This window comes from Sapajus apella, unplaced genomic scaffold (assembly GCF_009761245.1).
Source record: "Sapajus apella isolate SASKATOON/1434 unplaced genomic scaffold, GSC_monkey_1.0 scaffold8, whole genome shotgun sequence".
NCBI lineage: Eukaryota > Metazoa > Chordata > Mammalia > Primates > Cebidae > Sapajus > Sapajus apella.
Window position 1 is genome coordinate 36521507 of NW_022436948.1, and position 15272 is coordinate 36536778.

The following is a 15272-nucleotide window of genomic DNA, read 5'->3' on the forward strand; positions in this document are numbered from 1 at the left end:
GAAAAGATATTACTATATGCAAGGGTCAATGTTTGGTGCTATACCCAAAAAACCTATAATTGAAAAAGAAGGAAAATCAATCAAACAAACAAACAAACACCAGATAACCATTTTAAAAAGGTGTAGTAATAGTGTTATAATAAAATAATATGTTCTGAATGGTCCTAGAAGAGATTAATGTAACTGGGCTTGGATATATTTTAAAGAGGTGATTTATTGGCTTAAGGCAGATAAGAACTGTTTGGACAGGATTTTCACAGAAGGGAAAAATGAGAAGGCATAAAATTTTGAAAGCAATGAAGAACAAACAGAAAAAACAGTTTCATTGAAAGCACAGTGGACGTTAAAATGGCTGGATAGTATGTGTTCACATAGAAATAAGGATTGAGGTAGGCACAGTCCATCTTGCAACCGGAAATGAATTCAGTGAGCAACACCGTAAGAGTAAATATATTTCAATGAAGAAAAATATGACATAAATCTATGTGAAAAGCAAAAAATAGCAGCACTCAGAAAGAAGAATTGGAGTAATGAGAGAAAGGGTATTGGAAAAAAAAGTATGAAGCTATATTATTCCTATTCTGGTGAGATATATGGAAATCTAAATCAAAGGTGACAAAGACGATGGATAGAATTTATTGATCAGTCTGAAAAGTATTGCCTATGAAAAACTTAACAATTTGAAAACTATGTGAATGTGGATAATGAGCAAAAAAGATGAGTCAAAATCTCTCCTAGATTTTGATCCTTACTGATAATGGTAGTGCATTTAATAGAGTATCTAATTAGATGGCTTCGCAGTTAAAGTAGGTGAAACTATCATTATCCTACACTGCTTAGCTATTCTAATTATTACTGCTATAATTTCTGAAACACTGCACTATAAAGTATATATACAATTCATTACAATCTTGTATATATATTGGAAAAATCAAGAAAATAGGCATGTAAAAATAATAAAGATAACAAAAATAGATTCCCACTCTCATGCTTCTAACCAACATAAATCCTACTCTGTATGATTAAACATGTAATTGCAAAAAAAAAATACTTAAACCGTTCACAGAAAACAGTAATAAAAGAGACGGTATTTGGCATATAATATAACAGCATTGACATAATAATTTTTTAATAAAAAGTTAAAAGATTGTGGCCTCTTCATGTTACACATTAGAATACATGCAAGGTGCATTGGAAAGTTAAATTTTAAAAATAATAAATTTTATTTCAGGGATGTAATCTTTGAAAATTTAAAAATCATGTGATAAAGAACAAAGAATAACAATTATGAGTAGGTGTGACTGCATATAATTACATTTTTAAATATTGAAATAAAATTAAAATATATTCAATAAACTGAAATGGATTGTTTTATAAAAATTATAATGAAAACTTTGCAGTCTTAATATAATGGGCACATGAATAAATTAGGCAAAAATATTGTGGCAAAAGACATCAACAGACTATTTACAAAAAAAAATACTACATTTGAAATGTTTTCAAAATACACAAAATAATGAGTAATCTGTTTGCTTATTAGGAAAAAATTTCCAGCTGATGACACTTAAAACTATACACATTGCACACAAACAGACATTCTTAAGGTGTTCTGTCAGAAGAAAATATTTCATCAATTTTCACATCTTTTGGAATGAAAAGTATAAATCCCTATATTTCCAACAGGATTTTAAAAAACATATCTTGAATGTTGGAAAATATCTTGATGTTGTATGTATAATTTTAAGACAAGAACATTTGCAGAATATTTTAATTCTGCAGATATAATAACAATTCACTTAATTGTAAGTGTACAGTATTTTCCCTGTCATGCAAAAAAATTGATACAAAAAGTAAAATATAGAAACATTAAAATGTCATATCTAACTATTAGAATTATGAGTAAATTATTGTATCTTGCTGTTTTTGCAACTGCTGTTATTATTCAGTGCTAGATATATTTACTATGCACAGTATATACCAGTTTGTCAGCTATTTTGCACATGTAATTGCATTTGATATTCAAAAACCTTCATGCATAATATATATCACTCCCTCTTTTGCAAATGAGGAGAAAAAGTAGAAAGTATTTTAATCTGGTATTATCTAACTTTGAAACCTATGTTCTTTATGCTCTTTCTGGCATTTTCTGCTTTCCTTTATTTTCTGGATATTCCATATTTTTTTTATGAAAATGAATATCCATTGAATATAGAACACCTATCATGTATCTCAAATTGTCCTAGACTCTGCAACTTTATGTTGCTGAATATAGTTTCAAAGCAGATATGGACCAATAAAAATATTTTGAGTAATTGATATTAGAACACAACTTTTACAACCTTTTTATCTACTTAATCATTTTGACTACAGAGAAGAAACGTTGACTCTAAGCAGGTGAAATACGTAATTTACATATACTTATTGAAATTTTTTAACTCATCATTCCAGATTTATCTGAATTCCATTATTTCTAAGAACTGGAATCCTAAATCTACTTCACAGCCTAGACCGAAGATTGTCCCCTTTACACACATCTCCACTGTGCTTTGAGTTGACCCAAAACACTGCTTCCTTGTGTACTTTGGCTTACTCCTGTAATCTCAACACTTTGGGAGGCCAAGGTGAGGGGATCCCTTGAGTTCAGGAGTATCAGATCAGCTTGGTCAACAAGGCGAAACTCTGTCTCTACAAAAAATATAAAAACTAGCCTGGCATGTTGGCACATGCCTGTAGTCCCAGCTACTCAGGAGGCTAAGGCAGGAGGATTGCTTGAGCACAGGAGGTTAATGCTGCAGTGAGTGGAGATTGTACCACTGTACTACAGCTTGGGTAACACAGCAAGACATTGTCTCATAAAGAACAAAAAACATTGCTTCCTGTATACTTTGCCTAAACTTTGACTCTCCCAAAAATTCAAAAATAACCCTGTATCTTCCTTTGTTTGCTCAGAGGCTGCACTTTTATTTGTGTTTTCTGCTTGCCCGTGCAAAAATTAAATTCAACCATTCTTTTTTAAAAATGTGTTGATTTATGATGTGACAATTTGGAGTTTGTATAGAGATATTTACTTGGAAATCTTTGCCCTGTGGAACACTGGGTTTTCTGATATTAACAGGAAACATACTAAGAGCCTTTTGTATCATGGCCCAGCTGTCTTTGGTCATTTCACTTGGTTTTAAGTAAGAGGAGGAAACTTCGCCATCCAAACAACATTGTTTTCAACTTCATGAACATGATATGTCTTTCCATTTACCTAAATTTTCTTTAATTTTGTTCAGCAGTGTTTTATAGTTCTTAGTATACATGTTTTGTACTTCTTTGTTAAATTTATTTATAAGTGCTTTATTATTTTTGATGCTCTTATAAATTAAAACAAGCATTTCCTAGTATTAATTTTCATAGTTCTGAAGAATAATTCAAAAAACAAAAGCATTATTTCCCTGTATGAATATGTTCTATTCTTGTGTCAATTACTGTTGTTTTATGTTTTGTCTTCTAAACCATTTGAAGTAAAAGAACCATGATCCTTCACTGCATAAAGAGAAAAATTGTTTATGGTTCTATGCTAACTTTTGTTATATTTGTGTTAAATATCATATTCATACATTGATTTAGGAAATAGCTAAGAGAGCTAATCTTTGTTTTTCCTGTAAAATTTCTGTTCTGATGACATTTATTTTGTGTTGCTTATATTAAAGTCTCAGATTTTGATAAATAAAAGTGTTAAAATATCATTTGCAGTCAAAATATATTGGGGTTTTCTGGAAAGACACTGAATAATTCAAAATATTTTTAATTCACTTTATACAAAGTAAAATGATGGAGTTAATTAAGTTTTTAAAATATTCTTCAGGTTACAATTTTCTCTAAATTATTGTGAAGATTTTTTAAATAAAAAATAACCCTGGCATATTCAAGTAGATATGCTTAGTTATTTAAAGTAATTTTTGTTAATAAAATTGTTTCAGATAGATATGGTTGTGTGTGCCTGTAGTCTCAGCTACGTGGGAGGCTAATCTGGGAGAATCATCTGAGCCTCAGGGGTTCAAGCCTGCAGCTAACAATGACTGTTCCACTACACTCTGGCCTGGACAACAGAGACCCATACCTCTGTTTATTACAAGAAAAATTGTTTAAATGGTTATGTACTATTTACTTTTACAGGTAGTCTCTACTGGTTTGTGGCAAAGACTAGTATAAATAATGGTTAACAAATTGATTTCATTTCTATGTTTCAAAGATCTTTTCAATTAAAAATGATTTTACTTCATTTATCAGTATAATTCAAACAACTCTAAAGGATACTGTCTTTCCAGATTCTTATAGATTAAATTTATTATAATTGAATAAAAGATTCCCTTCTATTTATTAATCATAGTTCTATTTAAAATCATAATTATTCACTATGAACAGGAATGTCTGGACTTCCACTGCCAGATATGCCATCTTCTGTGTGATCTTAAAAATAGGTTACTAGGAAATACCTATTCTTGAAACTCACTGAAAAATACCTTACTAGATACAGTTAATATTTAACACTGGAGCCAGGCGCGGTGGCTCAAGCCTGTAATCCCAGCACTTTGGGAGGCGGAGGCGGGTGGATCACGAGGTCAAGAGATCGAGACCATCCTGGTCAACATGGTGAAACCCCGTCTCTACTAAAAATACAAAAAATTAGCTGGGCATGGTGGTGTGTGCCTGTGATCCCAGCTACTGAGGAGGCTGAGGCAGGAGAATTGCCTGAACCCAGGAGGCAGAGGTTGCAGTGAGCCAAGGTCGCGCCATTGCACTCCAGCCTGGGTAACAAGAGTGAAACTCCGTCTCAAAAAAAAAAAAAAAAAAATATATTTAACACTGAAGTATAATTTTTTTCCATCCAAAATAACATCTATTTTTTAACACTAAAAATAACAATAAAGCAAAATATATCATCATATTTGGAGAATAACATAACAGGCATTCTGAATGGAATTTATGGTATTTATACCCATATAAGCTACTAAGCCCAGATAATAGAAAAATGCTTTACAGCAGCAGCTTACAGTATATATTTTCAGGCATTCTCTAGAAAATAATATTTTCCATATAAATCCATTGTCTATTTAAAATCTAAACCTGTACTAACAATTACTTTTTAAAATTCTGCAGTATATAAACAAATATACTTTAACTTAGAATGTTCCCAAATATTATGCTGTGAAACACTTTTCTGTAATGAACTTAAAACAGACTAGTTTCTTAAAAAACAGTGATATAGACTTGATTCACCTTCCTTTGATTGTGTAAAGCACTGCTAGTTTGCTTTAGTGAAACTTTTATTGAACTGTAAAGTAATTGCATATTTCTACAAATTATCCAAAAACAAATACACTGAATAGAGTGTATTTGTTTTTGGATAATTTGTAGCTGTATAAATTCAGCTCAGAAGCAACATACAAAATTGCCTGTGTGCCCACTTACAGTCACTATCACCCTGCTGTGCATAACAATTATTCAGCCTATTATAAAATAGATTTTGAGATTTAGATGAAGTAGAATACATATTATTTATTTTGTTTCTGATTTTTTAAAAGGCACCATTATATTTATAATATACATATATGTTATGGTGTAGAGGTGCAGGTTATTTATTCTAATTGTTATATAGTGCTAAATTGAATTGCATGTACCATTGTGCATTTCTTCTTTCAACAGTTGACATACAATTGTCTTGTTTCTAGATTTTGCTGAATACAGTCAGTGGTACAATAAACATTATTTTTCATGTCTTTTGATGAATATATGATCTCACTTCTATTGATTGTACACTTGGGAGTGTAAACATTGAGCCAGAGCATACACATATATTTAGCTTCATTAGATATAACCAAACAGTCTGAAGTTGACATACTAATTTCTAGCTTTATCATCAGTCTGTGAGAATCTCATTTTTTGATTTTAATTTTCTTTTAGTTTGGCTATTTTGATTCATGTTTGTGTGTGTGTGTGTGTGTGTGTGTGTGTGTGTGTGTGTGTGGTATGATTTTTTTTAGTCATGTTTTAAAAATATACACGAAATAAAATACACAATTTTAATTATATAGATTTTTTTAAATATGTATACTTTTATGTAACTGTGTAAAGAATTGTAATATTTTCAAGATAATAATTTTGACGATTTCAGCCATCTTTAGAAGTTTTCTCATGCCTCACCTCAATCAATTCCTATACCCAAATCTCAGTGACAGTCAATGCGTGATTTGTATTCTATCACTGCAGATTTAACTTTGTTTTTCTAGAGATTGACTTAATTGCCATCATCACTATGTACCTTATTGTACTGGCTTCTTTTAGAGGTACAATTTTTTTTATATTGATTTGTACTTTTATACGAATTAATATAAAATATATCAGTAGTCTTTTTCATTGTTGAGTATCCTTTCATTGTATTGACATATAAAATACTTCAGCTATTTAGCATATGCTGGTATTTTGGTTATTTATACTTTTTGGCTATTGCAAATTTAGGCCAGCATTTGGTATTTTGGTATTAAGTTTGAGCTTTCATGTCTGAATAAAATTTATATCTTGTATATTTGAAAAGGTGCCCTCAAATTTTTTAAAATGAAACGTGGAGATATTTTTTTTAATTTTTCACCCCTTTTAAAAAATGATTTCTGGAATTTATAGAAGATTTTACTATACAGGTAGGTATATGTTGAGTTTCATGTTAACAATGATTCATGATTATGACTGAGAATATTATAATTTTTAAAATTTATATTATCTTAAGAAATATTGTACCTCCAAATTTACGCAAGGTGAATTCATTAATTCTAATTAATGAACCACTTCAGACATCTCAAGTATATTGCAATGAAAAGTTTTGGTACTTAGAGGGAATCTTGTCATTAAAGTTGTGAGAAATCGAAAACAACCTATCTGGTGACAAAGACATTTTAAAAGGCAGTTCACAAGCCTACATAAATTAATAAATTTTTCTTTGTTTTTCGTTACTTTTATAAAAATATGTTTTAAAACGTTCTATCAAGGATAAATATACACTGGCTCACTGTAATTTAACATATATAATATATTGCTAGTGATGAGGAGAGTAGATCCCTCCAACGTGTTTCTTGGGGATGAATTTGTGCTTCCTTTTACTCTCTATGAAGGTAGATTTGTGTCAACATACTGTAAAGCAGGAATCATGATTTGTGCTGAAATCTCAAATTGTAGATTGTACTATCTGTGCAGTACTTTTGAACTTTGATGGTGGAATATGATTTATATTTTAAATATATACTTAATATATAAATACGAGAAGTATTTCTTTTAAACACATATGTTCAACTAAGTCTTTTTTTAAAACTAATGACTACTATAATGCCAACTTTTGAAAAGTAAGGATGTAAGAGGTATGAAAAGGATCTGTTATGTAATTGATAGAACTCAGCACAATGCCCTGTGTAGAATAAGTACACAAAAATATAATTAAAATAATTATTCTTAAATAATAATCTTCTAAAAGTTTGATCAAACTAATCAAATTTGAATCAAATTATACAATAATTTGAGGGTTATTTTTTAGCGGATAAAATGTAATTCAGGAAATTTTAGCCAAGTTTTTAAATGAATATATACAATAGAATAGACTAGGAACATTCTCATCTTGGAGTCATCAAGGATCTAAAGTCTGAGTAGATAAAATGAACACATTACACAATGTACCTGCTGCTAGGATCTGTGTATGTGCGCGCGCGCGCGTGTGTGTGTGTGTGTGTGTGTGTGTGTGTGGCGTGTGTGTGTTCAGAGATAGATAATAAATAAGCAAACCAAAGACAATGAAATAAAGTAGTAATATATTCATTGAAGATAATTTTAACAAGGAATGGATAAATTGTAGAATATTTAAATGCAGTATTTCAGAAGTACTTCTTTGAATAGTTCAGGCTTGGAATGAGGCCTGATTATCCAGATCTAGTAGAAGAATATTTTAGGGAGAGAGAATGACAAGAATGTAAATTCAAAGTCATTGGTAGATAAAGATTTGTAAATGGGCAAGAGATTCCAGCAATAGTACAAAGATAAAGAATAATTATTTGGCTTTTTCAATAACTATGAAGTATAAGAGAAACCAAAAATAAGTTACAGGATGTATTTGTTTTGTGGCTGAGATGAGAGACCATAAAACCATGCAATCTCATCTTTAAGCATAAAGGCAACAACAACAAACAACAAAACATCTATGCATACTTGTGCTGTTTCTTACATTTTTAAAGAAATTAACCTATCCATATTCAACCTTTACAATTTCTCTCAGACATCAACTTTCCAATTAACACCAAAATAAAGAAAAAGAAAAGAAAATAAAAACTCCAAAGGCCGGATTTTGAATGAATTCATTTATGTTGGAAATAATTTAGTAAATATTTCCATTTCACAGGATTTAGTCTTCAAAATATGAATATGGTATATTTATTTCCTTCCATTTCTCAATAATAGTTTGTAGTTTCTATGAAAAGTATAGCTCATATTTGATTAGAGTTATTATTATTTATTATTTTTTGTTGCTATTGCTAATGACCAATTTTTTAAAATTACATTCTCGGGTTTGCCAGTACATAGAAATCCAAGATATTTTGTAATTGGCCCTGTATTTAGAATCTTGCATGTGTTAAAAAAAAAAAAAAATCTGGAGACAACAGATGCTGGAGAGGATGTGGAGAAATAGGAACACTTTTGCACTGTTGGTGGGAGTGTAAATTAGTGCAACCATTGTGGAAGACAGTGTGGCGATCCCTCAAGGACCTAGAAATAGAAATTCCATTTGACCCAGCAATCCCATTACTGGGTATATATCCAAAGGATTACAAATCGTTCTACTATAAGGACACGTGTACACGAATGTTCATTGCAGCACTGTTTACAATAGCAAAGACCTGGAACCAACCCAAATGCCCTTCGACGATAGACTGGATAGGGAAAATGTGGCACATATACACCATGGAATATTATGCAGCCATCAGAAACGATGAGTTTGAGTCCTTTGTAGGGACATGGATGAACCTGGAAACCATCATTCTCAGCAAACTGACAGAAGAGCAGAAGATCAAACACCGCATGTTCTCACTCATAGGCGGGTGTTGAACAATGAGAACACATGGACACAGGGAGGGGAGCACTACACACTGGGGTCAGTTGGGGGGAAATAGGGGAGGGAGGGTGGGGGGTGGGAAGCTGGGGAGAGATAGCAAGGGGAGAAATGCCAGATGTAGGTGATGGGGAGGAAGGCAGCAAATCACACTGCCACATGTGTTCCTATGCAACAATTTTGCATGTTCTTCACATTGTACCCCAAAATGTAAAATGCAATAAAATAAATAAATGGGAAAAAAAATTGCGATAAAAATGTGAATAAATAGGAAGTAGAATCTATTGAAGAGTGATTTCTTTTTCTTTTTATACAATCCTAACACCTTTTCTTTCCTTTACCATTTTTTCTTTTCCTGTCTGTTTTTCCTTCTTGGTTTATGACACTGACTAAAATCTCTAAAAAAATGTGAATGTAAGTATTTATAGCAGGCAACTTTGGTTGCTTCCTGAAGAAATGTTTGCAACATTACATCTAAGTATATCATCCACCACAGGCTTTTTGAAGTACCTTTTACAAATTAAGAGAGTTCCTTTTTAGTAGGAGTTTACAAAAATATTTCTTAAGTCACAAATAAATATTAGAAAATTATTTCCTACATATTATTTTTTAAAATAAACATATGCTATACTTGTTTTATTCTGCAAATGTGGTAATTTAGACATGTTAATATTTAAAATTTAATTGTATTTTAAGTTCTGGGATACATGTGCAAAACGTACAAATTTGTTATGTAGGTAAACATGTGTCATGGAGGTTTGCTGCACGTATCAACTCATCACCTAGGTATTAAGCCCCACGTGAATTAGCTACTTATCCTGATGCTCTCCCTCTCTCCACATCCTGATAGAGTTCCATGTGTATTGTTCCCCTCCATGTGTTCATGTGTTTTCATTGTTCAGCTCTTACTTAGGAGTGAGAACATGCAGTGTTTGGTTTTCTGTTCCTTTGTTAGTTTGTCAAGGGTAATATATAACAATTCCATCCATGTCCCTGCAAAGAACATGATCTTGGTCCTTTTTACAGCTGTGTAGAATTCCATGGTGACTATGTACCACATTTACTTTATCCAGTCTATGGTTGATAGGCATTTTGGGTGATTCCATGTCTTTGTTATTGTAAATAGTGCTGTGATAAACATACCTGTGTATATGTCTTTATAACAGAATGATTTATGTTTCTTTGTGTGTATACCCAGTGATAAGATTGATGGGTCAAATAGCATTTCTGGTTCTAGACCCTTGAGGAATTGCTACACTGTCTTCCACAATGGTTGAACTAATTTACATTCCCACTGACAGTGTAAGAGCATTCCCATTTCTCCACAACTTCACCAGCATCTGTTTATTTTTTACTTTGTAATAATTGCCATTCTGACTTACATGTAATGATACCACATTGTGATTTTAATTTGCATTTCTCTAATGGTCAGTAATGTTGATCTTTTTTTCATATGTTTGTTTGCTGCATGTATGTCTTCCTTAAGAAGTGCCTATTCATATCCTTTGCCCACTTTTTGATGGGGTAGTTTGTTTTTTTCTTGTAAACATATTGGATTTTCTTGTAGGCTCTTGATATTAAACTTTTGTCAGATGAATCTATTGCAAAAGATTTCTTTCATTCTGTAGGCCACCTGTTCACTCTGGTGATAGTTTCTTTTGCTGTGCAAAAGATTTTTAGTTTAATTAGATCCCATATGCCAATTTTTGTTTTTCTTGCAATTGATTTTGACGATTTCATCATAAAATCTTTGCACATGCCTATGTCCTGAGTGGTATTTGCTTAGATTTTCTCCCAGGGTTTTTATGGTTTGGTGTTTTACATTTATTTCTTTAATCCATCTTGAGTTAATTTTTGTATAAGGTGGAAGAAAGGGGTCCAATTTCAGCCTTCTGTGTATGGCTAGCCAGTTCTCCCAGCACCATTTATTAAACAGGGAATTATTTCTCCATTGCTTTTGTCAGGCTTGTCAAAGATCAGATGGTTTTAGATGTGTGGTCTAATTCCTAAGATCTCTATTCTGTTCCATTGGTCTGTGTTTCTGTTTTGCTACCAGTACTATGCTGTTTTTGTTACTGTACCCTTGTAGTATAGTTAGAAGTCAGGTGTCATGATGCCTCCAGCTTTGTTCTTTTTGCTTAGGATTGTCTTACTCTATACAGGCTCTTTTTGATTCTATGTGATTTTAAAGTTTATATTTTACTAATTCAGTGAGGAATGTTCATGGTAGTTTAATGGGAATAGTGTTGGATCTATAAATTACTTTGGGCAATATGACCATTTTCACAATACTGATTCTTTCTATCCATGAGCATAGAATGTTTTTGTATTTGTTTATGGCATCTCTTATTTCCTTGAGCAGTGGTTTGTAGTTCTACTTGAACAGGTTCTTCACATTCCTTGTTAGTTATTCCTAGGTATTTATTTCTCTTTGTAGCAATTGTGAATGGGAGTTTGTTCATGATTTGGCTCTCTGCTTGTCTGTTGTTGGTGTATAGGAATGCCTGTGATTTTTATACATTTGTTTTGTATTCTGAGACTTTGTTGAAGTTGCTCATCAGCTTAAGGAGCTTTTGGACTGAGATAATGGGCTTTTCTAGCTATAGGATCATGTAATCTGAAAACAGAGACAATTTGATTTCCTCACTTCTCATTTGAATAATATTTATTTCTTTCTCTTGCCTGATTGCTCTGGCCAGAACCTCCAATACTATGTTTATGTGGTGAGAGAGGTATTCTTGTCTTGTGCCAGTTTTCAAAGGGAATGCTTCCAGCTTTTGTCCATTCAGTATGATATTTTCTGTGGGTTTGGTGTAAATGACTTTTAATATTCTGAGATGTGTTCTATCAATACCTTGTTTATGGAGAGTTTTTAAAATGAAGGAATGATGAATGTTTTCAAAGGCCTTTTCTGTGTCTATTGAGATAATCACATGGTTTTTGTCATTGGTTCTGTTTATGTTTATTGGTTTGCATGTGTAAAACCAATATTGCATCCTAAGGATGAAAAACCAACTTGATCATGGTGGTTAAGCTTTTCGACGTGCTGTTGGATTTTGTTTGCCAGTATTTTATGGACTATTTTCCCATCAATGTTCATCAGGGATATTGACCTGAAGTTTTCTTTTCTTGTTGTGTCACTGCCAGGTTTTGGTATCAGGATGATGCTAGTCTCACAAAACGAGCTAAGGAGAAGTCTCTCCTTTTCAACTCCTTGGAATAATTTCAGAAAAAAAATTGTACCAGCTCCCCTTTGCACCTCTGGTAAAATTTTGTTGTTAATCTGTCTGGTCCTGGACATTTTTTGGTTGGTAGGCCATTTATTACTGCCACAATTTTAGAACTTATTGTTCATCTACTTGGGGATTCAACTTCTTCCAGATTAAGTATTGGGAGGGTGTATATGTTCAGGAATTTATCTATTTCTTTCAGGTTTTCTAGTTTATTTGTGTAGAGATGTTTATAGCTTTCTCTAATGATTATTTATATTTCTCCGGAGTCAGTAGTGATAATCCCTTTATTTTTTCATTGGGTCTACTTGATTCACATCTCTTTTCTTCTTCATTAGTCTGGCTAGTGCTCTATCTTTTCTGTTACTTTTTTCAGAAATAAGATCCTGGATTCCTTGATTTTTTTGTAGGCTTTTTTCATGTCTCCATCTCCTTCAGTTCTATACTCATCTGAGTTATTTCTTGTCTTCTTCTAGCTTTTGGATTTGCTTGCTCTTGCTTCTCCAGTTCTTTTTGTTGTGATGTTAGGGTGCTGGTTTGAGATTTTTCCAGCTTTCTTATGTGGGTATATAGTGCTGCAAATTTCCCTCTTAACACTGCTTTAGCTGTCTCCCAGAGGTTCTCATACATTGTCTCTTTGTTCTGGTTGGTTTCAAAGAACTTCTTGATTTCTACCTTTATTTCATTATTTACCCAGGAGTCATTTACAAGCAGGTTGTTTAATTTCCCTGTAGTTGGGTGGTTTTGAGTGAGTTTCTTAATCTTGAGCTCTAATTCTATTGCACTATGGTCTGAGAAAATGTTTGTTATGATTTCGGTTATTTTGTCTTTGCTGAAGGGTTTTAACTTCCAATTATGTGATCAATTTTAGAGTAAGTACCATGTGGCACTAAGAAGATGGTATATTCTGTTATTGTGGGGTGGAGAGAGTTCTGTATATGTCTCTTAGGTCCACTTGATCCACAGCTGAGATTAAGTACTGATTATCCTTTTTAATTTTCTGTCTTGATAATTTGTCTAATATTGACAGTGAGATGTTAAAATCCCCCCATGCCCCATTATTTAGTGGGAATCTAAGTTTCTTTGTAGTTCTCTAATAATTTGTTACATAAATGTGATGCTCCTGTATTGGGTGCATATATATTTAGGATTGGTAACTCCTCTTGCTGAAGTCATCCTTTTACAATTATGTAATGCCTATCTTTGTCTTTTTTTATCTTTGTTGGTTTAAAATCTGCTTTGTCAGAAAGAACTATTGCAAATCCTGTTTTTTTCTGCTTTCCATTTGCTTGGCAGATTTTCCTCCATGTCTTTATTTTGAGCCTATGTAAGTCTTTGCACATGAGATGGGTCTTGAATATAGCACACCAATGGGTCTTGACTCTATCCAGCTTTCCAGACTATGTCTTTTCATTCAGGCATTTAGTCCATTTACATTTAAGGTTAATATTGTTATCTATGAATTTGATCTTATAATCAGGATGCTAGCTGGTTATTTTGCACACTAGTAGATGCAGCTTCTTCACAGTGTTGTTGGTCTTTGTACTTCAGTATCTCTTTGCCATGGATGGTACTGGTTTTTTTCTTTCCATATTTAATGATTCCTGCTGAGCTTTTACAAGTCAAGGCTGGTGTTGACAAATTCCCTCAGCATTTGTTTGTCTGAAAAGGATTTTATATCTCCTTCTCTTGTGAAGCTTAGCTTGTTTGGACATGCGATGCTGGGTTGGAAATTATTTTCTTTAAGAATGTTGAATATTGGCCCCCGCTCTATTCTGGCTTGTAGGGTTTCTGCTGAGAGGTAACTGTTAGTCTGATGGGCTTCCCTTTGTAGGTGACCTGACCTTTCTCTCTGGCTGACCTTAACATTTTTTCCTTCATGTCGACCTTAGAGAATCTGATGATTATGTGTCTTTGGGTTGATCTTCATTGGAGTATCTTACCAAAGTTTTCTGGATTTCCTCAATTTGAATGTTGGTCTGTCTTTCTAGATTGGAGAGGTTCTCCTGGATGTTGTTCTCCTGAAATTATGTTTTCCAACTTGATTTCATTCTCCCTGTCTTTTTCAAGTACTCCAATCAGTCATAAATTCAGCCTTTTTACATAGTCTTATAGTTTTCACAAATTTTGTTTGTGCTTTTTTGTTCTTTTTTTTAGAGAAAAAAGATCTTGTTGGACTACTTTATTTCAGCAGGTGTATTCAAGTTCTAATATTCTTTCTTCTGCTTAATTAATTCAGCTATTGATACTTGTGTTTGCATCACAAAGTTCTCGTGCTGTGTTTTTCAGCTCCATCAGGTCATTTATATTCCTCTCTAAACTGGTTATTTTTAGTTATCAGTTGCTGTAACCTGTTAACATGGTTCTTAGCTTGTTTGCATTAGGTTAGAAAATGCTTCTTTAGCTCAGCAGTTTGTTATTACCCATTTTGTGAAGTCTACTTCTGCCAATTCATTGATCTCATCCTCCGTTCAGGTCTCTACCCTTGTGGGAGAGATAATGTGATCATTTGAGGGAGAACAGGCACTCTAGCCTATTGTGGTTTTAGCATTTCTTTCATTGATTCTTTCTAATGTTTATGAGTTTTTCTAGTTTCAATCTTTGAAGCTGCTGACTTTGGATAGGGTTTTTGTGGGGACTTAGTTGTTGATGCTGTTGTTGTTGCTTTCTGTTTGTTTGCTTTTCAACAGTCGGGTCCCTCTTCTGTAAGGCTGCTGCAGTTTGCTGGGGGTTCCCTTCAGGGCCTATTCATATGTGTCACTCCTGCACCTGGAGATGCCCCTGGAGAAGATGAAGAACAGCAAAAATTAGTGCCTGCTTCATCCTCTGGGATCTCTGTCCTCAAGAGGCACTGACCTGATGCCAATAGGAATGCTTCTGTATCAGGTGTCTGGTGACCCCTGTGAGGG